This window comes from Berghia stephanieae, chromosome 1 (genome assembly GCF_034508935.2).
Source record: "Berghia stephanieae isolate SIO BIC M18660-M18661 chromosome 1, UCSD_Bste_1.3, whole genome shotgun sequence".
Lineage (NCBI taxonomy): Eukaryota > Metazoa > Mollusca > Gastropoda > Nudibranchia > Aeolidiidae > Berghia > Berghia stephanieae.
In genome coordinates this window covers 130496771-130524274 of record NC_088360.1, presented here as the reverse complement: position 1 = coordinate 130524274, position 27504 = coordinate 130496771, and the positions used below count along the sequence as shown (strand labels likewise).

At 37.0% G+C, this 27504-nt stretch overlaps 2 protein-coding genes across 2 annotated transcripts in view; both read left to right on the top strand.

Moving 5' to 3' along the window:
- LOC144963179 (UDP-GalNAc:beta-1,3-N-acetylgalactosaminyltransferase 2-like) overlaps positions 1-27504 on the top strand; it is a 368482-nt gene that overhangs the window by 199453 nt on the left and 141525 nt on the right. The gene's annotated exons all lie outside the window — the stretch shown is intronic.
- The window catches only part of LOC144963178 (melatonin receptor type 1C-like), a 34248-nt gene continuing 19183 nt past the window's right edge, over positions 12440-27504 (top strand). Inside the window, exon 1 of the mRNA XM_078896901.1 lies at positions 12440-12697. The gene's annotated coding sequence lies outside the window, so the exon portion shown is untranslated. The remainder of the gene's footprint in view (positions 12698-27504) is intronic.

The window sequence follows — 27504 nt, the reverse complement described above, 5'->3', positions numbered from 1 at the left end:
CCTTCAAAATTAGATATCATCAGATCAGTGGATATTACCCCTAATCCCCTTAACATTGTTTCAAATAGGAATAAATATCTCGGCATTAACTTAATGAAAATCTTGTAGACATCGTTCTGATTATAGATATTTCCATCATTCCAAGACCCAGAAAAACAACACTAAACCTAAACAATACTGTTCTACGATGCACCGACAAAACAACTTTTTTCTTCATTTAGGCCAGACTACTTATGCTACTTCTTATATCAGAACAGTGGGTGGAGCAGGCACTTATGTTGATAATAACAAAAAAAATGAAGTGAGTAGAAGACAATAATGGAGAATAAAAATTTCGCTGTGGCGATGGGGGCTCGAACCCGCGACCTTACCGGTACACAACTCCGCCTGGTGGATTGGTTCGACTGTAGAGCTACCCTCTCCCGTGTTATTACAAAGAAGTGATAAGACAAGGAACGAGATAAAAAAATAAGTTAGCTCAAGATAGATAAGGATGGAAACTGTCTGTGGCCTATACCCTGACCCAGGGTGAAAAAGGCAATAATTGATATATATTATATTATATATATATATATATATATATATATATATATATATATATATATATATATATAATCAGAATGTCTATGTTTAGGACATTTAATCAGGCGTCGTGAAATGTGGATCAGAATCTTTATCACCACTGAAAACCCCCGTTATAGCCACGTGCTCTGTTGATATATGGATTAAAGGGAATTCTTTACGTTGCACGTGATCTTGATAGCTTTTGAACTCTTAGCATGGATTAAGACCTAATCTGTATGCTTTTAATTATAAATCTAGAATTGTTTAACTTTCTCATCTGCTTTCTTTTCGCTGGCGCTAAAATGACATAAATGTGTCGCAAGTGCCAAAAAACCTTTTAAAACAACATAACCCCCCCCCCCCCCTTTTTTTTTTCTCTTCATTTTTTTTTTCATCTTTCATCCCTTTCACTTTTTGTCTGCAGCTTCTCCTTTAACAAATGTCGTAATATCAAGGGTTCATTTCTTTTCTCATTAACCGCCGAGTACACTAACTACCAACACCACAGCCATCCATTGTTTCGCACCGTTTCAAACTGACCTTTTCAGATATGTATCTATCTAACAGTCTTCCCAAATCAAGGCTGACCAGTAAAACAATTTTTGAAAACAACATTTTGGCCTGAAAGCAAGTATTTCATGAAAGTCTCGAAATTTAGAATTGTTGGCAAGTTGGAGATCATCATGACAAATCAACAAATCTAGTTCAGGTTTGTGGCCAAGATAAGAAATAAAAAATGTTTTGTCAGTGTAAAATATCTTGCTTTAAATAATACTCTTTTCTACTCACTCCATTTTATATTATTATCAACATAAGTGTCTGCTCCACTTCTGAATTAATATTCACCCTCAATATCGTAGCTTACTCAATGTCCCTACCGTCTCTATATTATATTATGTTTGTGTTGAGATTAGAGCTTAAGTATAACTGCTGGCTTGTAACCAAACGTTACAGAGTTTGCGTGTCTTGAACCCATTATACCTCAAGAAGTCGGGAGAGGGACTCAAGATAGACAGAACGTTTGAAAACACATTTGTAGTGGATGGCGTCGACTGTATAGCGTCCCTCTCACGGCCTGGCGGAGTTGTCGTATCAGTAAGGTCGATGGTTCGAGCTCCCATATTCGCGAAATTGTTATTCTCTATTTATTGTCTTCTGGCACGTTTCTACTCACTTCATTTTCTGTAAATAATACGTAGAAATTTGGGTTACAGTCCCTAGTGTTTGTTCGGGTAGCCTCAAGTTGTTTGCATCTAATTTCCTGAAAGTCCCATCACTGACTGAACTCAAAAACTGATGAAATCAATAGATCATCACCAACCCTTGCCCAACATTGACAGAACGCCTTATTTCCTTTGTTATGCCTTTTGTCCAGAAATGATTTTAATTTTAGAAATCTCGGCGAAACAAGATGACCTTCAACGTGTCAAACATCTTGAAATCAAAACTCAAGACTTTCAATTTGTCGCACTCTAAAAAGAAAAAGAAAAAAGACTCGTTTGTGGTCAAGTGGTGTGACATTTGCTTTCGGTTCGGGAGTTCCTTGTTTTGAGCCTCGCTCTGCGCATATTTGAGTCCTTGGAAAATTCTCTTTACTCACATTCTCTCAATATACTCAGGTATAAAATGAGTATCTGACCGTTAACAGCGTTTTCTCTGTCGAAAAAAAAAATGTAATATCTCCTAACAGGCGTCATGTCTCGTTCTACATGTTACGTCTTGTTATTGGTTAAGGACCCGTTTTAAAGTGCTTTGAGCACGTGTATTTAATATTCTGGCCAGAGAACTCGTCTTTCAAATATCGATTGGTTAAAATGTCTCTCATTTTGGCAAAATACTCTCTAACCTGGGACTTCGTGAACTCCCGAGTTTTAGAATTAATTTTGCCCATTTGAGGGGCATTTTAACCGATCAATATCCGAAGGACCAGGTTTCTGGCCACAATTTTAAATACGTGTATTCCAGCGATGGGTCTGGACTTATCAAAAATTCTTTAAAATGCGACTTTAATAAATGAAGCCTCGGGTTTCAGATTTTTTGACAGATTGAGTCCCCATCTGAATTCATCGATAATTCAATGACGTCGTATATTTGTGACCATCATGAAATAAATGTTTTGTCAATGTACAGCAATGGTCAATCGGATTGATGCTATAAGTATCCAGCTTTGTCATAATTATTTGTCTCTTGGTCCCTTCATATCATACAACATTGGATTGGAATTGAAATAATGAAATAGAATATTGTCCTTACTCCTATGTTAAACAATTATACGCACCTTATGTTCCTCGAATTGCGATAGAAGAACAAAACGGCGACAATACATTATTATGATGCTACAGTTAGAGGATGATGATGATGATGATGATGGTGATGGTAATGATGACAACGATGATGACGACGACGAGGACGATGATGATGATGATGATGAGGAGGAGGAGGAGGATGATGATGATGATGATGATGATGATGATGATGATCATCATCATCATCATCATCATCATCATCATAGTCGTCGTTGTCATATCAAACCGATTTCCATTGTAAAACATACCTTGGACGCGTCAAGATCATAGAGTTTCGTGACAACGCCATTGACAGTTTTTATACCAATCAGTAGTGGTAGGAAGGAATACAACATCCAATCAAAATGTCTTTCAAAACGAAGTTAGGCACATCTTGTTAATAGCCATTCATAACATGCCAAAGGCACCTTCAGAGGACTGAGAGATCGCCAGAGCTAGAATGAAACTGTATGTGTAATAATTAGGAGGCTTCAAAAGACACATTTTGATGGCGTTTGATGATGTAGTTCTTCAGAGTCATATGGCCCGTGGAGCCGGAATTTATCCTCAGTTTCTATCGCTTAAGTATGGTAGTAGAAATTACTTGCTACCATTTGATAACACGCTATTCTATCGAAAGTGCTTTCTGCCAGATCCAACAGTCTCACGCAGCTATACAATCACTGCTGGATGAACTGAAAAAAACAAAATCTCCACGGGTTCGATCCTGGACCCTCTGCTTGTGATTCGAGTGCTCTACCAACTGAGCTATCGGGACTCCCAGAGGGTCGGTCAGAAAAAAAGGAGCAGGTAGGGGTGTTACATACCAATGATCTTAGATTTCTCTATATCATTCCTTATATCTGTGTACAAAAAAACACGCTGAGAGAGAGAGAGAGAGAGAGAGAGAGAGAGAGAGAGAGAGAGATACCCTCTACCCAAACAACCCAAATCCCTCAACGAGTTGTAGAATGAGACTCTATTATATCTGGGTCATATTTAATTTAATCTAGATTGAGGGCTTGTGTATACACTGGACAATGAATGGGATATCGGAAGCAAACAAACAGTTTGTTGAATTACTGTTTGTTGAATTCTATAACCGTCCATCATTTGGATAAATTCTAGTTTCTAGATCAATCATCTTTGCACAATGTCTATGCATTATCCTCAGCAATATTTATAGTAACATAATTTTAAAGTATAATTTATCATCTTAATCAAATATTATCCTGATCTGAAGCCTAGATTGAGGTCATCCGTTGTGTCTGGAGTCTGTATTGTTATGGTGTGTGTTAAGCTAAACTTCTCAAATTATCCGCAAGGCGTATGTAACGTACCAACACGCAAAACTATGTTTACCTTGAACGTTTATAGTCCGATCGAATGCACTTTAGTGAGGACTACTCGTAATAATGGATGGCTTAAAACAATAACAAAGAGCTGAGTGACGTCAATTTATTTATTCGTTTTATACCGTAGGTTGAAAGGGTTATCACGGAAAACCCCCCAGTCGTCTCCCAGGAGTATTGGAAGCGCTTATCAATGTTTTGAAGCCGCCTATATAAAGATCATTTTTTAAAAATTCTTAGTATGAGCATGTCGTGGCAGTTATGTATTATCAAGTCATCCTGAGTGACAGCAGCTCTTATAATCATCCTTTGACGTTGGATATAAATCTAAGAAATCGGTCCGCTGTGTCGAATTGTACAACTCAGATGAAATGGAAGCGATTCTAGAAACCCTACAATTGTAATAGGGTTCAACAGTTGTGACGTCACTTCGTTCGTAATGACGCAAAGTAACTGGTTCTAAACTATCGGAACAATGGCAGACGCCATTATCTCCATCACCGCCCTTCTCCGACGAGCTTAAAAGTGTATCCAGAGGAGAAAAACATTATAAATAAGATCATGTTTTGACTTTTATAAATTCTGATTACATGACATGTGAAAAAGTTCTAGCCAGCATGAAGAATAAAATGTACCGTTTTCTTTGTTTAGTACCAAGCTGCTGGTTGCTTGGCGGACGTGACATCAGACTATTGAATCTTATTGGTAATCTTTGACGTGAAAGGCATACTTAGATCATTCCAAATTCACACCTTAGAAATAGTCTAAACATTTAAGACGTCTGCACCATCGAAACTTCCTTAATGATATGTTTCTGCTTAGCTTAAGAGATAACTATTAGTCGTATTTTAGCAAGCTATTCAAATTATATAGTAGAAAGTATTGACGTATCGGAATGTTTTACATCAATGTGTTAGATCGAGTACTTCCTTTCTGGATTTGATGTAAAGCCATTATTTGATAATAATAATGATAATACATAGTATTTCCATAGAGGGTAACCATGAATGGGTCGTGCTCTATGCGCTTACCAAAAATAGTTATCAATCGTTATCAATCTAAAAGTTAATTTTTCTTTCAACCCACCCTATTGCTGAACACTGAGTGCATTCATTTTCCACCCCGGTCCGTCTTGCCCTCCATTTGACATTTCCTCTCAGTCGGTCTCTTGTTTTATCATTGCAAAGTGAGTGCAATAGCCTTCAACAGCCATGACGTCACTTCCCTCGTAATGACGCATGGTAACTTAGCAACTGGTTCTAAACTATCGGAACAATGGTGGACGACCTTATGAAATACTTCTCCAACGAGCATAAAAGTGTGTCCAGAGGAGAAAAACATTATAAATTTTATCATGTTTTGACTTTAATACATTCTGATTACATGACACGTGAAAAAGTTCTAGCCAGTATGGAGAATAAAAAGTACCGATTTTCTTTGTTTAGAACCAAGCTGCTCGTTGCTGGGTGACGTGACATCAGACTATTGAATCCTATTCAGTCGTTTTACTTGCCGAACCGAAAGGAACCGAACGCAAACGTTTTATCTCGGAATTGCAATTTCTTTCAATTTCCTAACATCAAAGTGAAACAACACACGGAGTGTCTTTGTTATTGTTTTATAACACCTTTGGATGATCAGTTCTCACTTAATAAATGTTTGAATAGTACTATAGATAGTATGCAGATGACGTTTTAGGTTACACATAGTTTTATTTGCTGTGGTATGTTTCATGTGTTTGTTGTGAACGAATTACAGAATTGTATAGCGTCTATTACATACTAATTATTCACAAACAGGAAAGGAAATTGAATACACTCAGTCTCCAGCCTTCGAGGTGTATAGATAGAATGCGCTTGGCCAAGGAGTTCACAACATTGCCGTCCGGAAGTATAACGGACCAACACACAAACTCTGTGTAACCATGAACTTTTATAGTCTGTTAATACAGTTTAGTGAGAACAACTCACAAACGCGGATGGCAAAAACAATAACAAAGGCCTGAGTGACGTCATCTGCATACTATCTATAGATAGTATGCGCTTGGCTAAGAAGCTCATAACATTGCCATCCGGAAGTATAACGGACCAACACACAAAACTGTGTGTATTCATGACCGTTTATAGTCAGGTTAATACAGTTCAGTGAGCATTACTCATAAACGCGGAACCTTGGTATCACTTTTTCATTTCAGCTAAACATTAACAATGGGCATGAATTGGAATATGTGCTCAAAGTGACCCACATAGTGAAACGTGCTCACAGATTTTGAAATAACAAACATCACGAATGGTCATTTTGTTCAGTTTGACCGTGGCCTTCCTAAAGTTATGGCCTGATACTGACCAAAAAATGACGCCAAAATGCCAGTCTTTTGCTACAAAAGAAAACAGATCGTGAGTTGAATTCAATAGTTCAACCAATGAAATGACTTGTTTCCATGAGCTCTACTAACGACAACTCACTAATGACGTCAAACTGCCAGTCCTTTTGGATTTCAGTATCAGGCTATAACATAACGATGGCTACGGTTTGAAACATGTGTATGTTTATAACTTTTGTAAACAAAGCAGCTTGTTTACATTTGTTAAGAAATATCCAATCGTTGGACAACAAATCATGTGATTGATGACTCGGTTGGACGAAAACATGAATATAGATAGTATGCGCTTGGCTAAGAAGCTCATAACATTGCCATCCGGAAGTAAAACGGACCAACACACAAAACTGTGTGTATCCATGAACGTTTATAGTCAGGTTAATAGATAGAATGCGCTTGGCCAAGGAGTTCACAACATTGCCATCCGGAAGTATAACGGACCAACCCACAAACTCTGTGTAACCATGAACTTTTATAGTCTGGTTAATACAGTTTAGTGAGAACAACTCACAACGCGGATGGCAAAAACAATAACAAAGGCCTGAGTGACGTCATCTTCGAACTATCTATAGATAGTATGCAGATGACGTCACTCATGCCTTTGTTATTGCTTTTGCCATCCGCGTCTGTGAGTTGTTCTCACTAAACTGTATTAACCAGACTATAAAAGTTCATGGTTACACAGAGTTCGTGTGTTGGTCCGTTATACTTCCGGATGGCAATGTTGTGAACTCCTTGGCCAAGCGCATTCTATCTATACAGTTCAGTGAGGGTTACTCATAAATGCGGATGGCAAAAAAACAATAACAAAGACCTGAGTGACGTCATCTTCGAACTATCTATAGATCGCTCCCATTCTCCTTGTTACATGTTTTCTGCCACTGAGCCACGATGTCCCATAACTCATGCCAAATCGATTTACATGTTCTACAATTTAAAAACAAAACACACTTGAGCTTTTAAATAGCGCAATTATCACTAAACGTGCTTATGGCGCTTTACATAGGGTCTCTGACCAACAGCTACACGTAACATGTAGAACGAGACATGACGCCTTTTAGGGGATATTACAATTTTTTAATCATTTTTTTTTTTTGCGACAGAGACAACGCTGAACGACTAGGTACTCATTTCACACCTGAATACGGTGAGAAAATGTGAGTAAAGAGCATTTTACAGGGACTCAACTATGCGTAGCGAGGCTCGGACCCAGGACCTTCTGATCCGAATGCGAGTGACATACTACAAGACCAAATAGGCACACAACAATTACCTCTATTCTTTATTACTGGATCTTTAGCAATCCACTGCCGTCCTACTTTGGAAATACGCGAATTAAAAAAATTGACCATATAACTCGACCTTCATTACCCACATCTTGGCAAAAGCTCTCAAACCTGGGACTTCGCGACATCTTCCATCATGTCGCAGGTTCGATATTTTTTTTGTTGTTGTTTTTTTTTTGTGTTTTTTTTTTTTTTGGCAAGATGAGAGCCATTTAAATCGATCGATTTTTGAAGGGCAAGTTTTCTGGCAAAATTGTTAAACACGAGCTTTTCCAGATTGCGGCAGTGAAGTGGTTGACGACCCATGATCGTGATTTCGAGACGTCCTTCCATTGTAATCATTGAATCCGGTTCAAATATCAGATCAATCCCCCACTACCCTCTTACCAACAATTTCAACGATTCCATATAATGCCGTTACGGAAGCTGAAAATAATCAAATTAAATGAAACCTATTTGGCTTCTTGACATGATGATCGTACAAGTAATGGCGATTCAAGAAACAAAACTCTTTATCCTTTTGAACTCTATTTTAAAGCAAATTCCTATCCTGATAGCTTTTTGTTTTATTATAGATGGTATGAAGTTGACGTCACTGCACTCAGGTCTTTGTTATTGCTTTTTGCCATCCGCGAGTATGGGTAGTACTCACACTTGTGTGTTGGTTCGTTATAATTCCGGATGGCAATGTTGTGAGCTCCTTAGCCAAGCGCATACTGTTGATTGGTTGGATATTCGGCTTTATAAAAATGGACCTCGCGGCTTAAAATGGTATGTACGTGGTTAGATTAGACTTTGATTCTCATGACTGAATTGAAGTGAATGAATAGAATTTGGATTCGATTGACTAACATTTCACATTGTGGTCACTTCACCTTTTCAAATCCCCCTCATCAGCATCTGCGTTACCCTGGGATGATAAGGTTACGTGGCTATGAATGGGTCCCATACTTATTTGCTGCTGATATGAGAAGGGTATCATGGATTGTGTTTGTTTGTCAGTCTGTTTGTTTGTTTGTTGTTTTTTGTTGTTTTTTTGTTTTTGTTTTTTGCAGTTCCTCGTCTGTTTTAAGATTCGGGTCACCATGGCAAATCTAAAATAACTGTGATCTCATTGGAATGCTGGCTTGTCGCCGTCTCGTATAAAATATTATGTCTATTGATTGTTGTTGTTGTTGTTGCTGCAAAGCCAATTTTATGCCGCGTCTTTTAAAAGCCATTGTCCATCGTAGTGGGTTTGTTTGGACCTTGTGCTCTTGTACAAAAAGAAAGCGTGTCTGAGCAGAATATGAGTTACTGTACATCTACTTGTGTACTAGGGAGTAGGAGCCTGCTATAACGGTCGTATGGACAATATTTCCTTACCAGACGTTATTGAGTTTGAATCTCCGTGTCACGTTTTTGTTGCCTTGAGTTAATTAACTCGCCTTCGCCCCAATTTGTGGCGCTATTCTGCGGCTGTCGTCTACGTTATTCCAGTCTTCCCTTGGAAAAGACCCTAAAGATTTGTTTTTTACAATTCTCCTGGGTACGATTAAAGTGATTTCAATTTATGTTATATATTTTTTTGAATAGATGAGTGAAGGTGTTTCAATGGACAGATAAGACTACTCTCCATACATAGTATTGCAGTGGTTTAAATAAGGGAAAAGAGAAGTCTTGACGTCACATCTACTTTTCTGGTTCCTAAATCCCTGGAAGTGTGTACGTAACCAGTCCTCCGGGATACTAACAATGAATAGGTTACCTATTGAATTATAATGTGGCATAACTGTTTCAGTAGCAGGATGAAAAGGCAGATAAAAAGACGCACGGGACGTGAAAGACCGAGGATGGATGATCTTTATTGATGACCAGCAAAATATAATTTAGACTAGAAAATAGGATGCCATCACTCTGAAATCAGAATATCATTTACACAAGGTATGTCAGTCCTCCGGAAGAGTAGTTTTATTCTTCCATTGAAATAGGAACCAGTTGATTTTGTTTTGTTGTTTGTTTGTTGTTTTTTTTTTTTTTTTTTGTTGTTTTTGTTTTTTGACATCACACTTGTCTTCTCTATTACGGCTCAAACATCTAGACGATCTACCAATCTAGACATATGGCCCTCAGGCTTTCAAGGTCCGTGTGGGTGGCCTTTCTAATTGACTCGTCCCTCGTCAACTCATGACATAGAGATAGACGTGCTTAGCCACTAAAAAAAACGACGATTTTGCTCCATCCTCGAGGCGCGTCAACTACTTAAACGTTCTAATTATCTTGTAAAGATAGATCTACTTTTCTATACATAGACAGTCGATGATTTGCTGAAAGGAATGGCTTGAAACCGTGCCTTGGGCATTCTGTCGTACTCTGGAAAAAAAGTAAACCCATATTTTAAAATTTGGCCAGAAAACTCGTACTTCAAATATCGATCGATTTAAATTACCTTCATCTTGGCAAATAGAAATTATCAAACCTGGGACTTCGCACAAGATGAGGATAATTTAAATCGATAGATATTAATTGAAGGACGCGTTTTCTGGCCAAAATTTTGAATATGGGTTTTTCCAGAGTACTGTAGCATTGGTGTTTCCATTTTGTGTTGTGTTTTTTGTCTCTTAGAATCTGGTATTCAATGTAGGTGGTTCATTCATCTTATAAAATGTCACATGAAAGAGGGAGATTTGAATGCCGCTATATCTAACCAGGTTTAAGGATCGACAAAAATAGTTCATGTACTAATTCTGGATACAACACATTTGTACTCTTGATTGAAAAAGCATTCCCATGATAAGTTTCAAGTTATAACTTTGTATTAGTTGTATGACGTAGGTAATAAAATAATGTGGGGGAGGGGGGGGGGGATCAAAATTAATATCAATAATACTTTTAAAAACACATGCGGAGGACTATCATTGTCCGGACATTATACATACATACATACATACATACATACATACATACATACATACATACATACATACATACATACATACATACATATCAAAATTGTTTATTTCAGGAAATATACATGATAATGTAACAAGGGTAACATATTCATTGACATAATACCATTTCCTAAAATAATGTACAATGTATAGAGCTGGAGTATTAATTTGAACAGTGAAGTTTCAGACTCTGCCATAGAATGTCCCAGAGGTAATAATGATATTAGTGTTGATGACGATGATAATGATGATGCTGACGATGATGAAGATGTAATAAGGCGATAGGTCGCCAGTCGTCGGCGTTGTCCTTGTTCCCATTCTTTTTTGGCACCAGTGTTATGATACTGTGTTTCCAGTCTGGGGGACTTTTTGATATTTTAAACAGGTGTTAAAGATGGCCGTAAAAATTGGTCCCAGTTTGTTTATATTTTGTTTTATATATTTATAGGTGACACCGTCTGCCCCGGGTGACTTTTCATTAGGTAATTTTTTAACACAGCTTGTGAGTTCGTCGATTGTAAACTCACTTGTTGATGGTGTCCATGCGGGAGGGGGGAAAGTGACATCATCGGGCATACATACATACATACATACATACATACATACATACATACATACATACATACATACATACATATATACATACATACATACATGCATGCATACATACATACATACATACATACATACATACATACATACATACATACATACATACATACATACATACATACATACATACATACATACATACATACATACATACATACATACAAACATACATACATACATACATACATACAACCATACATACATACATACATACATACATACATACATACATACATACATACATACATACATACAAACATATAATAATTTTTAAAACAACAACAAACGTGATCATTTATATAGATAGTATGCGCTTGGCTAAGAAGCTCATAACATTGCCATCCGGAAGTGTAACGGACCAACACACAAAACTATGTGTAACCATGAACTTTTATAGTCTGGTTAATACAGTTTAGTGAGAATCGCTCACAAACGCGGGTGGCAAAATACAATAACAAAGGCTTGAGTGACGTCATCTTCATTCTATCTATAGAGCAATATCAAATTTACGTGCTCAAAGAGCTTTACCAGGGGCCCCTAGCAAGTATCAACACTTGACATGTAGAACAAGACATATAATTTTTTTTTCGGACAGAGACAACGCTGTTAATGGCCAGGTGCTCACTTTGCATCTGAGCACGATGAGAGAATGTTAAGTTAGTACAGAGCTTTTTTTCCAGGACATGGAAGTGATTTTGGTCGAGATAGCGCTGTGAATTGGTCGCTTTATTCAGTGACAAATTAGAGGACTTGATTGCCCGTAGAACCGATCGCCTCAGCAGGTGGTTCCCTTCTTCATGTAATGGCCATATCACGCACGTTCTACTGTAATTGTCATGGTATTACGTCACAGAATATTCCACATCAAGTCTTACGGCGTCAATAGATTCCCTCACCCTCCCCTCTCCCCTCATTTATCACACACAGGCACAATGAGCGAGTACTGTCTTTGCTAGTAGCACAATAGTGTGAGTGAGTGAGTGAGTGAGTGAGAGCAGTCCGTATCTCACACTGTTTGCCAACCGACCACGAAGACAGAGCGGGCAGGCGACATACAAATTGATGTCCCTAGACCATCCGCCTGTCATTCGTGTGCACGTGGGTTGATATTTGGTGACCACTTCTAGAAAGTACCAATATTCGTCTTTCTGTTTTTAATTTATAAAAACAAAATATTACAATTTTTAACTTGAATCTCAACTGTTTAATGCAAATTACAGTTGGTCTAAAGTGACGTGCAGTGACGGAGCTATCATTATTATTGTCCATATACGATCTGAAATCAAAGGTATGGTTATCATCAAGCTTTGGATTGTATCACTTTATTTTGATTTTAATAACGTTTATGTAAGTGACATATAGAAGAAAAGAGGCAAAAATACAATACACAGACAAAACAAAACAAGGAAGAAAGGAGAGCACATAGGAATATTGTTTGTCTTGTTTGTAAATATATATATATATATATATATATATATATATATATATATATATATATATATATATATATATATATATATATTACAGCGTAACAAGGACGATACAATATCAATTTTTATTATATTTAATTTTATCTTCAAGGTTTAACCTAAATATCTATTAAAGTTTTTATTTTCTTATTTAAGTTTATAAGTTAAATCCTTCATTTTCATTCATCTTAATTCATTGTCTAAGAGTTTTATCATTTGATAAAGTTCCTGTTGTGCATTTTTTTAAAAGAATATTTTAGATATACAAGATCTGTTTAAGAACTTGAATTTGGACTGGAAGCAATATAACATATTATAGATAGATCGAAGTTGACGTCAATCAGGTCTTTGTTATTGTTTTTGCCATCCGCGTTTATGAGTAATTCTCACTTAACTATATTAACCAGACTATAAACGTTTAAGGGTACACATAGTTTTGTGTGTTGGTCCGTTATACTTCCGGATGGCAATATTGTGAGCTTCTTAGCCAAGCGCATTCTATCTATAGCAACAATAGTTTGTAAGCAGATGACTGTAACATACGCCTGTGCCTCAGAAAATACAATTGAAGAGTGGTTTTCCAAAAGTCCCTAACTCCGTTTTTCCCATTTTGAGATATTGAGGATTATTTCCCCTAACATTTCTCATTCGGTCTATAGTAGGATATCAAATCAAACTTTAAATTCACACATATCTTTGAAAATTATTGTGCTGTTTGATGCTTAAAATAAAATTTACGTTTCAATTATCTCATGGATGGAAAATCTCAAAAAGTAGAGAGAAAAAAAAAAACGACTTAACGAGCCTTCAATTGTATTATTACATTTGTGTATTATCTACATAACTGGAAACCACGATGGTAGTTACAAATTATCCATGATGTTTTGAATATGAAATATAACAATATTTAAACGACTCTTTAGGAATTACCTATCCACAATAATAGAGAAATAACCTAATTGTAATAATAGGAAAGTAACCTACTTATAATGATAGAAAAATAACCTGCTTGTAATAATAAAGAAATAACCTAATTGTGATACTAGAGAAATAATCTTTTTGCAATAATAAAAAAGAATAACCCAATTATTATAATAGAGGGATAACCTAATTGTAATAATAAAAAAGAATAACCCAATTGTTACAATAGTAAAGTAACATAATTGTACTATTAGAAAAATAATCTAACTGTAGTAATAGAGAATTAACCTAAATGTATCAATAGAATGCCGTGAGTGGAAATTTACGTGTAACTTTCTTACAGGTTAATTACAATTAAAGATAAAGGGCTTGATACAAATTGATACACAGATTGTTAGCATAATATTCTTGTAACGCTAGTTGTTGACACAACCGTTCCAGATAATGGCATCCATGTTTTTATTCAATTCAATTCATTTTCTTTTTACCGTCTTCAAATCGTGACGCCAGCAGGAAAATTAGTTTGTTTTCCTTACAGTTGTCGCAAAGGGGTTGGTTCAAAATCGCAATTAATAGCTGGGATGTTGATGGCAGTAGTCCTAATGTGCATCGAGTTTAGAAAAGTGGGGAATAATCTAGAATTTGCGGCGCTGCACCGCGGCTGACGCCTGGGTTATTCCAGGCTTTCCTCGGAATAGACCCTAAAGACAAATTTCCCCTATGGGATGAATAAAGGGAATTTTATTTAATTGTATTATTTGTTTTTAGAATTCGGCGGTGGCAAACCAAAAAAAATCCTAATGTTGATTATGACCATGTTCGAGATTGCCCGTCAGTGTGTTTGTCATCAATCAAATGTTAATATTAAGTTGCAGCATAACTTGGTCAAATTGTAGGGAGAACAAGGCTCATCAGATGTTGTTTTAAAAGTACCAAAAGAAACCAACAAAAACAAACAAACAAACAAAACAAAACAAAACAACAACAGAAAAACAAGAAAAAAAAAAAAACAACAACAAAAAACAAACACTTGACTCAATTCATGTTCTGTAGCCTGCAAAAATGTTTTCCATGGTTGTCAAATTTTAATGATGATATTTTCTATCGTTTGTTTAATAACGTTGTTATGGCCTGCCTGCTTTACATGTTTATTATTACACTTAAAGGAATCAAGAGCAAAAAAGGTTAAAATAAGTTGACATTTTTCATTTGTAACGTTCTGTTTTATTTAGGTTTTTTTGTTGTTGTTGTTTTGTTTGTTTTATTTAGGTTTTTTTTGTTGTTGTTGTTGTTTTGTTTGTTTTATTTATGTTTCAATTGATGATTGTTTTCGAGGCGTGTCTGGATGTGACGTGGCCCTGGGCGTTACTTAGATGGAATTGCAATAATCCATTGTGCACGCGTGTGATTATTTGGTTTAACTCACTCAATCCTAGAGAATTTAGCTACTTTTCAAAATTGGAAAAATGTATTAAAAATGAGCATGTACATTGATAGTTTTATTCATAGGCAATTAACTTGTAAAAACTAAAAACATTAACTTCGATACCAGATACGCCTATTATTTGTCTCAGAAAAATGTAATAATAAATAGACATGGGGTAAAAGTAACCCCGGGTATACTACGGATATAGTCGGTGTTAGGGTTGAGTGAGTTAACCAGTTACATGCCGTGCTCGAGAAAGACCCGTATTTAACAATTTGGCCATACAACTCGTCCTTCAAATATCGATCGATTTGAAAGACCCTAAATTGACATTAACTCCCAAACCTGGGACTTGAATAAAGACTTCGCGAAGTCCCAGGTTTGAGAGTTTTTGCCAAGATGAGAGTTATTTAAATCGGTCGATATTTGAAGGACGAAATTTCTGGCTAAATTATTAAATGCGAGTTTTCCTACAGTACGGCAATTAATCGTTTATGTTGTGAAAATATTCTCAAACCAACGCATAATATTGTCCATTCCAACAATGTTAAATCAAGCCCATTATTGCTATCAGACCTGCAAAATATACACGTTGGGCTATTCCTTCAATTTATCAAGGACGAGATCAATTTAAATCTAAAACAATATTATCACGTGATCACAAATGGATTTTTTTCTCTTCTTTCCTGTTTCTTTTTTGTGCTCTATTTTATTTTTATTTTAATTAAATGTTTGTATTTCTTCAAGCGTTAATCAATTTCATATCAACATATCTTAAATAGTTACAATTTCATCTGGATAATAAACGTAAGGAGAAAAAAATTCCAGCTGGATTGTAGTTTATCCTATCGTGAAGAGAGAGAGAGAGAGAGAGAGAGAGAGAGAGAGAGAGAGAGAGAGAGAGGGGGAGACAGGGGGGGGGGGTAGAGAGAGAGGGACTGGGAGGGAGAGAGAAAGAGAGAGGGAGAGAGATTGATAGATAGAGAGATAGATAGATAGATAGATAGATAGATAGATAGATAGATAGATAGATAGAGAGAGAGAAAGAGAGAGAAAGGGGAGGGATGGGGGTTAGGTTATTTTCTATTATCCGTCTAGGTATGCAAACAAAAAGGGATTGATTTTGGATTGATTGAAAATGAATATTTATATAATCGATACATCGTATTACTTGTGTGATTGTCCTGTTTAGTTTGTATCAGTTGGTCGTGAGTAGATAACAAGGCATGGTTAAATCGTCAGATGCTTTTTTTATACTTTCATGCGATTAAACGTATAAATCTCCATTTAAGTTGAATTATGTGCCATGTGGTATTGTAAAGAAGTTTCAGATGAAGTATTGAACGTTAAAATGAACGTAATACAACGCCTGGTGTGTTTGATATTGACCCTAGACGAGATAGGAGTTCAAAGCATTATTAGTGGCGATTATATCAATGTGGGGAGTACGTGATAAATGCTAGTTATTGTGGAATTGAGTTGTTGTTGTTGTTGTTGTTGTTGTTTGGTATGTTTTTTGGTGATGGTGATGATGATGATGATGATGATGATGATGATGATGATGATGATGATGATGGTGATAATAATGATGAAGAAGAAGATGCTGCTGCTGATTATGATGATGATGATGATATGATGATGATGATTGTGATGATAATGGGGATAGTGATGATAAAGATGATTGCGTAGGATATCTCTTGAGAGCAGTCATATCACACAAATATATACGTTATTAATGGGCACGAAATGATATAATATAGATTTGTTATCACAAATTAAATGATGAATGCTAGGAAGATCATTCTGTAGCTCCCCATGGGAATTTTGTCTCAGCGTACTGCTATCTTCTCTCTCTCTCTCTCTCTCTCTCTCTCTCTCTCTCTCTCTCTCTCTCTCTATCTATCTATCTATCTATCTATCTCTTTCTCCTCTCTCTCTCTATCTCTCTCTGTCTCTCTCTCTATCTATCTATCTCTTTCTCCTCTCTCTCTCTATCTATCTATCTATCTCTTTCTCCTCTCTCTCTCTCTCTCTCTCTCGCTCTATCTATCTATCTATCTCTTTCTCCTCTCTCTCTATCTATCTATCTCTTTCGACCTCTCTCTCTCTCTCTCTTCTCATCTCTCTCTCTCTCTCTCTCTCTCTCTCTCTGACTGTGATCTGCTACTGTTGTTGAAAGTTTGTCCAATTTCTGGAAAATGACCGATTAGGATAAAGTGAAAAAAGTCTGGAATAAGATTTTCTTTTTACAATACATAATTTTGAAGCTTCAGTCAGAGAGTGAGTCAGAGAGAGAGAGAGAGAGAGAGAGAGAGAGAGAGAGAGAGAGAGAGAGATCAGCACGTCTGCCTTGACTGTTGCACATTCCCTCCCCCCCCCCCCCCCCCCCACCCTCCCCAATTTACCATCCCTCTTCTCATCCTCCCTCCTCCTTCAATAAAGGACCCCAGTTTTTACGGGCCTTCATTTTACCCTCATTTGGCCTTCATTAAAGGCTATAATATAATTTTTTTTTTCTTCTATCAGATCGATCGCTGTCTCCCACTTAGATATGCTTTGCTTTATTTGAGATATTTGCAGGATAAACACTATGTGGCATGTCGTTGCACAGTCTCTCCCGATGGGCACGCTGGTCCATTGGAGATTTCACACAACGATAAGGAGGGGTTGGAATTTCATCCAAATGTTATTTGATTGATAACCATTAATTGGCGGGACAGGATTTTAGTTCCAAATAATATTGTTATTCCATTATTCATTTGGCTGTAACTGGAAATGTAACTGAGGCCAGTTTTTATTTTTTATTATTTTTTTCCTTTTGTTTTTCATAACCGACTGAGCATTCTCTCGTTCGCTATAAAAACACATTTTAAAAATGATTAGGTTTTTTTTTGTTTTTTGTTGTTTTTTTTCTTTTGTTTTGTTTTTTGTTCACGACGGATTGTCTATAATTTAATGTCGATGTTACGTATTCCAGAGGGTCAATAAGATTTTGGGATAGACTACAGTACATCTTCAAATCTAGATATGAATAAAATTATCTTAGTTTATATCCATCGTTATCTAAAGTACAAATTATATTCCTGGACCAAATGACAAATTGTATGTTGTGCCAGTCAGTATACGGTATCTAGCTGTGTTACCAATACGTCGGCCCTGGTGAAACGAGCATGGGGTAGTCAGAGTACAGCTATGTCGTAGTAAACATCATTCTTGTTTTCGGTCTATAATATAAAGAATAGAATCGAATGAAGCCTTATAAGTGTTTGGATGAAAGATTAAAAATAACGGATTCCATTGACATTTCCCCAATCTACGGCGAACACCAATGCTGTAAGCGATTTAGTATAGTTTCTCCTTTTGTTTCTGATATTTAAAAAAAACAGATATTTTTCTTATATAAATATGTCATTATTATTATTATTATTATTATTATTATTATTATTATTATTATTATTATTATTATTATTATTATTATTTTGTTATTATTATTATTATTATTATTATATATTATTATCATTGTTATTACTATTATATTTAAAGAATAGCCTGGATATGAAGCGTCCTCTTCTTAGCGGCAACCAATACTGGTTGCATAAGTTGCGCCATGTTTAAACCGTTTACCTATTCTAAGAATTGATCGTGGTTTGATTGCCGAAACGTTTTATCCGGAAATGCGTTACAACCTCTGATGATTCTTTAAAAAAAAAAAAAGGGGGGGGGGGGGAAGGGTAGGTCAATTTCTCTTCTCCTTACGCGTGATTGCTCAATGTTGAATGCTTGTGAATATTTTCGCAACACTAGTTCAGTATTGGAATAACGACAACGCTTTTATACTTCTAGGGAAGCGTCCATATTACCCAATGTCCATTTCAGATGCGACTGGAAATTGTAAGACAAAATGCAATCTCTTACGGCATGCCGTCAATGTCTCTGACCGCCGGTCCGTACCTTTGGATCGAAGTCATGATGTTTGTCCTGTCCAAGAGCCGACACTTCAACCAAACAGACACAAATAGAGAAATATCAAATACCGTCTCGCCTGAGAGTACTCATTTTATTCCACCCCTCTCATTGGATAACCCTATCATTTCTTAGTAAATACGTAATCGCTGAATTATGCTTTGAACGCGTTGAATAAAACATATATTCAATGATTGCAGAATATTTTCGCACATTTTATTGGTGTTAAGTTAGGTGTAAAAGACAGCTGATTTGGTGATTATAAATAGATACTATTTTGGTGCGCATGAATACAAATCCAACATATTTAGCTATGGGTCAAATTGTCATTCAAGCAGAAGGAGTGTGTACAAATTATGGTAAATAGAAGTACTAATACAATACCATTTGGTTACAAAATATTTAATAATCTTACTTAGAATAGAGGTATTCTTTCATTTCTTTTGCATTCATTACACTTGCTATATTTATATCGTGCAATAACAAATACTCGCAAGCTCCTTGTGTTATTGGACACGATAAAAACAAACTCGTTTAATAAATACAAAGAGATGAAAGAATCGTGTAATATTCAATCTGTATAAAAGCACCATTTCGGCTTCTCGTGGACGGGGATGAGTTTGAGGAAGCTCTCTCTGTATAGATAGTATGCAGATGACGTCACTCAGGCCTTTGTTATTGTTTTTGCCATCCGCGTTTGTGAGTTGTTCTCACTACACTGTATTAACCAGACTATAAAAGTTCATGGTTACACAGAGTTTGTGTGTTGGTCCGTTATACTTCCGGATGGCAATGTTGTGAACTCCTCGGCCAAGCGCAATCTATCTATAGTTGACATGTTATGCCATTGGATGATCAACACGTTGTTTTCGTGGTAGGAGCCATTTCCATTGTTCTCACCAAACACTCCAGTCTCTCCAAGAATCGGCAATATTGACATAGACCCTCTTTTCCATACAAGACAATATTTATTTACGCCATTGGACTAGACGTCTGCATGGAGATTTCCCGTAGTCGTTTTTTTTATAGTTATTTCACTGGGTTTTTTGGGGTTTTTTTTTTTTGTTTGTTTCTTTTTTCACTTTCATTTATTTTCGATTCCATTTGAGTAGATTTGTTTATAATCAATTACTTGTGTCCGTTAAGCATTAGTTATTTTGTCCAGTAATACATCATTGCACGGTTATAAAAGGCTTGTTGGTGCATATAAGCTTCCGTGAAACTTTTCTTTGCAACGATTGGCTAAGTCAATAAACCACTACTCTTGATTTGTTATGAGGTATTGATAGTTTTAAAATGATTTATTATATACAGTACCAGATAAACGACAGTTAAAAACTGTAAGGAACGATGAATAGCCCTTTGCCTGTCGCTCCTACCTGGGAAGCAAACATCAGATCTTCAGTTTTCGGGAGTCTGCCCAGAAAACGTTTATTTTCTTCAAATATGGATCGATTTGGATAAACTTTAACTCGTTAAAAATTCTCAAACCGGAGAATTCAAGAATTTATCAGGTTATGGCATTTGCACATGTTGTTTATGATCTCAATTATTCAATATTTACACCAAAGTGTCTTGGTCAGAGCGGGTGAAAAACGTGTTTGTGACAGTTAAGACCAGTGGTGTTTTTATATTTGGCTGTTCCATACAATTCTCTGGTCTTTGTCATCTGTCAATTACTTCCGGTTACTCTTCCTTTGCCTTCAGACTGATGATTCGCTTTATTCATTTTCCATGCGGGGAAATGTTATGGTATGTCCATCTCAAATACAAACAGCTGGTAAAGAGCAAATCATAATATTGTTTGTTTGGGTTTTTTTTTTAGATTCTCAAAGAGATAGTGGAATCAGTCAGGTGTCTGCCGAAGTACGATGCGACAAAAATGTCAAATAAGGTTTCGTTGTCTGCTGGGATAAACATTTGGGACCAGACATGATCGCGTCATCATATTATTACAAAGCACGTCTTATCTATAGGGCTATCTTGCCATATAATATGTACACTATTATTGTGTTGAATGTTATCGTAATCGAAAGCAGCAGGTCTATTCATGAGTTCATGCTATCCGTCATGACCATGCTCGATTCAGTCATGATTGTCTGCATTCCTACCACAAAGACACGTCCCAGTCACGTTATGGTGGTTTGCCAATTTCAGACACACGTGTTGTCTTTACATCTATTTATTTGTCACGTCCAGATATCTGCTGGTGGTCTACGGGGCATCAGAATAGGATTTGTCTTTTTATTACATATCGTGATGCTACCGATTATAGCGACGATAACGATCACGACGATGTTAATGATGATTATCGTGTTTTTACCACTTCATAAACACAACCATTACCATTATCATCACCAACACCTCATCATCACCACCACCGCCTGTAGCACTGCCATCATCATCATCATCATCATCATCATCATCATCATCATCATCATCATCATCATCATCACCATCATCATCATTGTCATCGATGTTTAGATATACTGAGAAGATAAAAAATAACAACACAACAATATTATGATTGGCACTTTACAGGCTTTTTGTATTTGTATTTTATCCGGAAATGCTACAGGGTACCCAATTGAGTCTGGGTGAGAATGGTGAAGGGTGGGGGTGAGGACGGGGTGAAGGAGCCGTCAAATTAGGCTTGCCATCCATCACACAGGATTATCGCAGACGCTCGCTTAGGAAGGGACGCAGATGAATCGTAACTCCCCAATCAATTTATCACAATCGTTCTAAAAATAGGCGGGTCGTTAGGGTTTGTCCAGATGGGTCCGGTCGAGGGATAGACTACAAAGGAATGGCCAGACTGACTGACCGGAACTTCACCCCGGGGTGGGGAGGGGGGGGGGGATGCTATTTAAAGTCATAGTGCAAGAATTCATATTTATTAACTGTCGACATAATTCTGTGCGCGCGCTCTTGCATGGTTGCGTGTGTGTATTGTTTGTTATTTCTTTTGTTTTTATTAAGTTTGGTCTTTTGTTGTGGACTTCATTTCAAGAGAGTGCCAATTTTCATTTATTTATTTATATTTTTGCTTGTAATTTTTTTAAATTTTTTTTTTTTGGCCTCCTCTTTTTTTATATCGCCTGTTTATTTTCGTTGTCGTAATCCCGTCTTCCCATTGGTCCATTTTAAGTGGGGAGATGAATTGGAGGGGGGGGGGGGGGGGCGGAATTTATTTATAAAAAATGAAAGTTAATTAATACACTCTTGTTCTTATTCCACGAAGGTTCGAGAAAGCTGATATTGAAATTAAAAATAAACTTTTAAAAGAAACCGTTTCACCAAAACATCACATTGTGAAAACAAGCCAGGCCAACAGTTTGTTACAGCCAAATATAATAATATAATGAGAGAAAATATTGTATTTGAATATGGAAGCATATGTGCGGCTATAAGGTGGTCTTGTGGAATGACACTCGCATTCGAATCGGAAGGTCCTGGGTTCGAGCCTCGCTCCGCGCATAGTTGAGTCCTTGGAAAAGAATCTTTACTCTCATTCTCTAACCGTACTTAAGTGTAAAATGAGTACCTGGCCGTTAACAGCGTTTTCTATGTCCGAAAAAAAAATGTATTATCGCTGAACAGGCGACATCTCTCATTATTTATGTTACATGTTGCTGTTGGTCAGGGACCCTTTGCAAAGCACTTTGAGCACGTTTAATGGATATTGCACTATATAAAAGCTCATTTTAAAAATATATAATAAAAACTCAACAAGCTCAATATAGAAGCAAGTCTTATCTAATCATCATCATCATCATCATCATCATCATCATCATCATTATCATCATCATCACCATCGTCATCATCATCATCATCATCATCATCATCATCATCATCATCATCATCAAAAACCATCATCATCGAGAGGAGATGAAAAAAAAATACAAATAAAGCGAACCATGATAAGGAATGTCACATACTCCGACCTGAAGTTGTGGTCGTGATGTGAACCAATTGTATTCCAAGAAAGTCCTTTGATCACTGGTGCAGTGGAATTCCATTCCAATTTCCTGTCAACGATTCGTGGACGTGTCTTTGTTATCGATGATGCACTTTCTGGAAGTCATCGATCGATCCAAATCGATATTATCTCTAATAGAATTCAATTAGTTTTTCTGACATTTTTATCATTATCGATGTATCAATTGCTCGTTAGTTTTACAAAAGAGGCGGAAAGACTTTGAATTCTGTTATGATAGGGTGTGGAGGAATTGGGTATGGCGTTAACGAGGGCGACGATGATTACGGCGATGAGGACATGATGATGATGGTTTTTTGAATATGATGGTTTTTGATGATGATGATGATGATGGTGATGATGATGGTTTTTTGAATATGATGGTTTTTGATGATGATGATGATGATGATGATGATGGTGATGATGAAGCTGATGATGATGATGATGATGATGATGATGATGATGATGATGATGATGATGAGGGTGATGATGAAGATGATGATGATGATGATAATGATGATGATGATGGTTTTTGATGATGATGACGATGATAATTGTGATTATTTTCTTTATAACCAACAGAAAGAGATTGCATAATATTGACAGTCGTTTTTCAAAGCGGTTTAATGCAATAAATGAGGCGTTTATTAAATAGAATTAAGAGGATAAATCTTTCCAAAAGAAGTTGTCATAATTGTCTGTGTTGCAATTTGCCCAATTTTCCTTCTTCAATTACACGCAATTCAAACAAATCTTTATCAAAGAGATTGGGAATCCGAAGCAAGCCAAACATTGGCCTGCATCCGGCTTTCCTTTGGCTGAGAAACAAAAAGCGTTTGGGGAGGATTTACACCACGACCAGTAGACTTATGGAAGTGTTAAACGAAGACCTTATTATAGACCATCGTGTCAAAATCGGAATGATAAGAATTACAATTATATTCAAAATTGGTTCAGAATTGCGTAATTCAAGTTTTAAAAATTAAATTAATAAAATAAAATTTGTTTAAAAATCCCTTTATTCATCCCATAGGGGAGAGTTGTCTCTAAGGTCTATTCCAAGGGAAGACTGGAATAACCCATGCGCAGTCGCAGTGCAGCGCCGCAAATTGAGCCAGGGCGAGGTGGCTTGCTCAAGGCCAGACTGCGCAACGGCAGGTGATCGAACTGTCTACCTTTGGGTACGAAGCAAAGACCGTGTACCGGTGTTGATTAGATAGATCCATATCTTTACATCTGGTAAATTATGAATGAGCGTCGCTGTCCCCTCTCTTATTCTAAATGTCGGTCACCAGACCCAACGTTTTGTTATCTGATATCATGGTTCTATGGGATGCAATCTGACGATATTAATAATAGCTTAGAGAGATAGACATGCGCGCCTATGTCACGTGTGTTGGTCATGTCGTATGTCTCTGTCGACCATCAGCTCAAACTTACTGCCATTCTGTGGTACACTAGCTAAACACCTTTTTAAAATATTTTGGTTAGAAAACCTGTACATTTTTGCAAATGTGTATTGATGAATTTTATGTGGTCTTGCGGTTTGACATTCGCTTTCGGATCGGAAGGTCCTGGGTTCGAGCCTTGCTCGGCTCGGCGCATAGTTGAGTCCTTGGAAAAGGCTCTTTACTCACATTCTCACGCCATTCAGGTGTAAAAGGAGTACATAGCCGTTAACATCGTATTTTTCTGTCGGAAAAAATTGTGGCATCGCCTAACAGACGTCATGTCTCGTTATACATATTACGTGTAGCTGTTGGTTAGGGACCCTTTATAAAGCCCTTTGAGCACTTTTAGTGGATATTGCACTGTATAAAAGCTCTATTTTTTGTGTGTTTTTTTAGTTGTTTTTTTTTAGGTTTTTTAGTTTTTTTGAATGACTCTCAACTTGTGAAAAATTCTCAAACTTGTTTTTGATTTTATCATGCACTCAAAATGTCATGTATTTTAATTTACCTCGCTAGCTCTCAGGTTAGAGAGTTTTTTGTTTGTTTTTGTTGTTTTGTTGCGTTTTTTAAAAAAATATTTTTGTTTGTTTATTTTTTTTTCTTTTACCAAGACGAGGGTCATTTTAATTGATCGATATTTGAAGGACGATTGTTCGGGCCAAATGTTTAAATCCGCGTCTTTCTGGAGCACGCAGTTAACTGGTTGAATATCACTCTAAATTATTGACAATAGCCAACCAAGACCAGTTAACACCCAACACTATATAACACACACAGTGATTGATCAATGTCCACAACATCACAGTTAAATAATGATTGCGTATCTCTGACCGACACGGGAGGTCCAATGTGATGGAAAACTTCCCCCTTCCACAACATCCGTATCTTCACGGTGTCTTGTTTTTGTTTTTTGTAATTTCCGGGGTGATGTTGAAAGTCCTGACCTCCAGTCCAATGAAGCCTTAATACTAAAGGCACATCCCCCACCTCTTGGTCCATCGACACCATCTCTCTGTTTCGTTCAGACGACCTCAATCAAGGCCTTCTAGACCCCCCCCCCCCACACACACACACACATACATCCACATTAACCCCCCCCCCCCCCCAGTCCGTCCGAGTCCGACCGTTATCACTTCCGCGCCGTTGACCTTGGTTGACCATACGGGAAAGATATTGGAATGCGATGTCCATAAGTAATGCGTTGTATGCATCAGCGTGTAGATCGGGATATCACCCAAAATATCCCTTTGTCTTACTTTCAAACAATACCGCTACAATGGGAATATAACGTGTATATGGTTAACTTTCTCCTCGCGACATTTAACTACGGTATGGTCGGGGAGAGTGGCTCAAGATAGACATATATCGTTTGAAACGACTTTTTTTTGGGTCGCGGATAGCTCATACGGTAGAGTCACTATCTTCTGGAGTTGTCGTACCAGTTAGGCCGCGGGTTCGATCCCCCCCCCCCCCCCCAACGCCGCCGAGAAGTTTTTATTATTTTCTGTTGTCTTCTAGCACTTTCCTACTCACTTCATTTCTTGGCCCTTTTAATATGGTTGTTTGTACTCGAACTTTCCGAGAATGTCAAACGACATAACAATACAATAATAACGGCTTGTTATTGAAAGACAGTTGTACAATGACTCCCTTCTCACTCAAAGAAGTTGAAAGTCTCTTGGTAAGAGCTGTCTGAAGCCATGTCTGTCAATGATGTATGATACCAAAAATATAGATAAATGAATATCATAGCTTCGAAAAAGAACCAAATTGCCAAACGTTTACATTGCGGGATGAATTTTCTTCTACAGCAAACAGCTGATTTGAACCCGAAATGTTCCTTGTTTTTGTTTCGTTTTGTTATTTTGATTTGTTTCATGTTTTATGCTATTTTTAAAAAATATAATTTTATTTTATTTATTTTTGTTGTTGTTGTTTTTGTTGTTGTTTTGTTGGGGTTTTTGGGTTTTTTGTTGTTGTTGTTGTTTTTGTTGTTTCCTCCTGTATTTTTCTTTTCAGTTTCACCCATTAATGGTAAGGGCTAGCCGTAATTTATCACCATGGTTTGTAACTTGGTATGATTCTAATATCGATTTTAAATGTGTTTGTCCTTTATATCCGGAGGGCTTAGTAAGGTCTCCCTCAAGATTTATACTCGTTGCCTATGGACTATCTGTTTAGCTGGACTGTTTTGATGTTTGTCTGTCCTGTATTTGGAGGAGATCGTTATCGTTCAGTCAGACGTAATCTTCCATGTTATGGACTCCAGTTTTAGACTTTGCATCTACGTCAGAAGACACATTAAAGTGGACGAGGAAAGGGATGAAGTCATTGAGGAAGAAAGAAGGCGGTCCACGTATATAAAGAGGAGTTTATAAGCTAGAGAGGGAAATGAAGACAGACATACAGATAGATGGATGGATGCACAGGTTGATAGACAGATATATATTACAGAGATAGATAGATAGATAGATAGATAGATAGATAGATAGATAGATAGATAGATAGATAGATAGATAGATAGATAGATAGATAGAGGGAGATAGATAGATAGATAGATAGATAGATAGATAGGTGGATGGATGATGGCTGCATGCGATATATGGATGGATGGAGAGTGAGAGAGAGGTAGAGAGAAAGAGAAACGGAGAGGGAGAGAGAGAGAGAGAGAGAGAGAGGAGAGAGAGAGAGAGAGAGAGAGAGAGAGATGGTGGGGGGGGGGGTATCTAGGGTATGCAAAATCGGATTTGTGATTTGTTTCGTCCAATAACTGGTATTTTCGAGCGAGAGATGGATTTTGAGAAGAGACGTCTGCCTGAAGGCAATCCACATCATTGATGTCATTGTCATATCGAGTACATACCACTACGTTGTTAATATCAATGA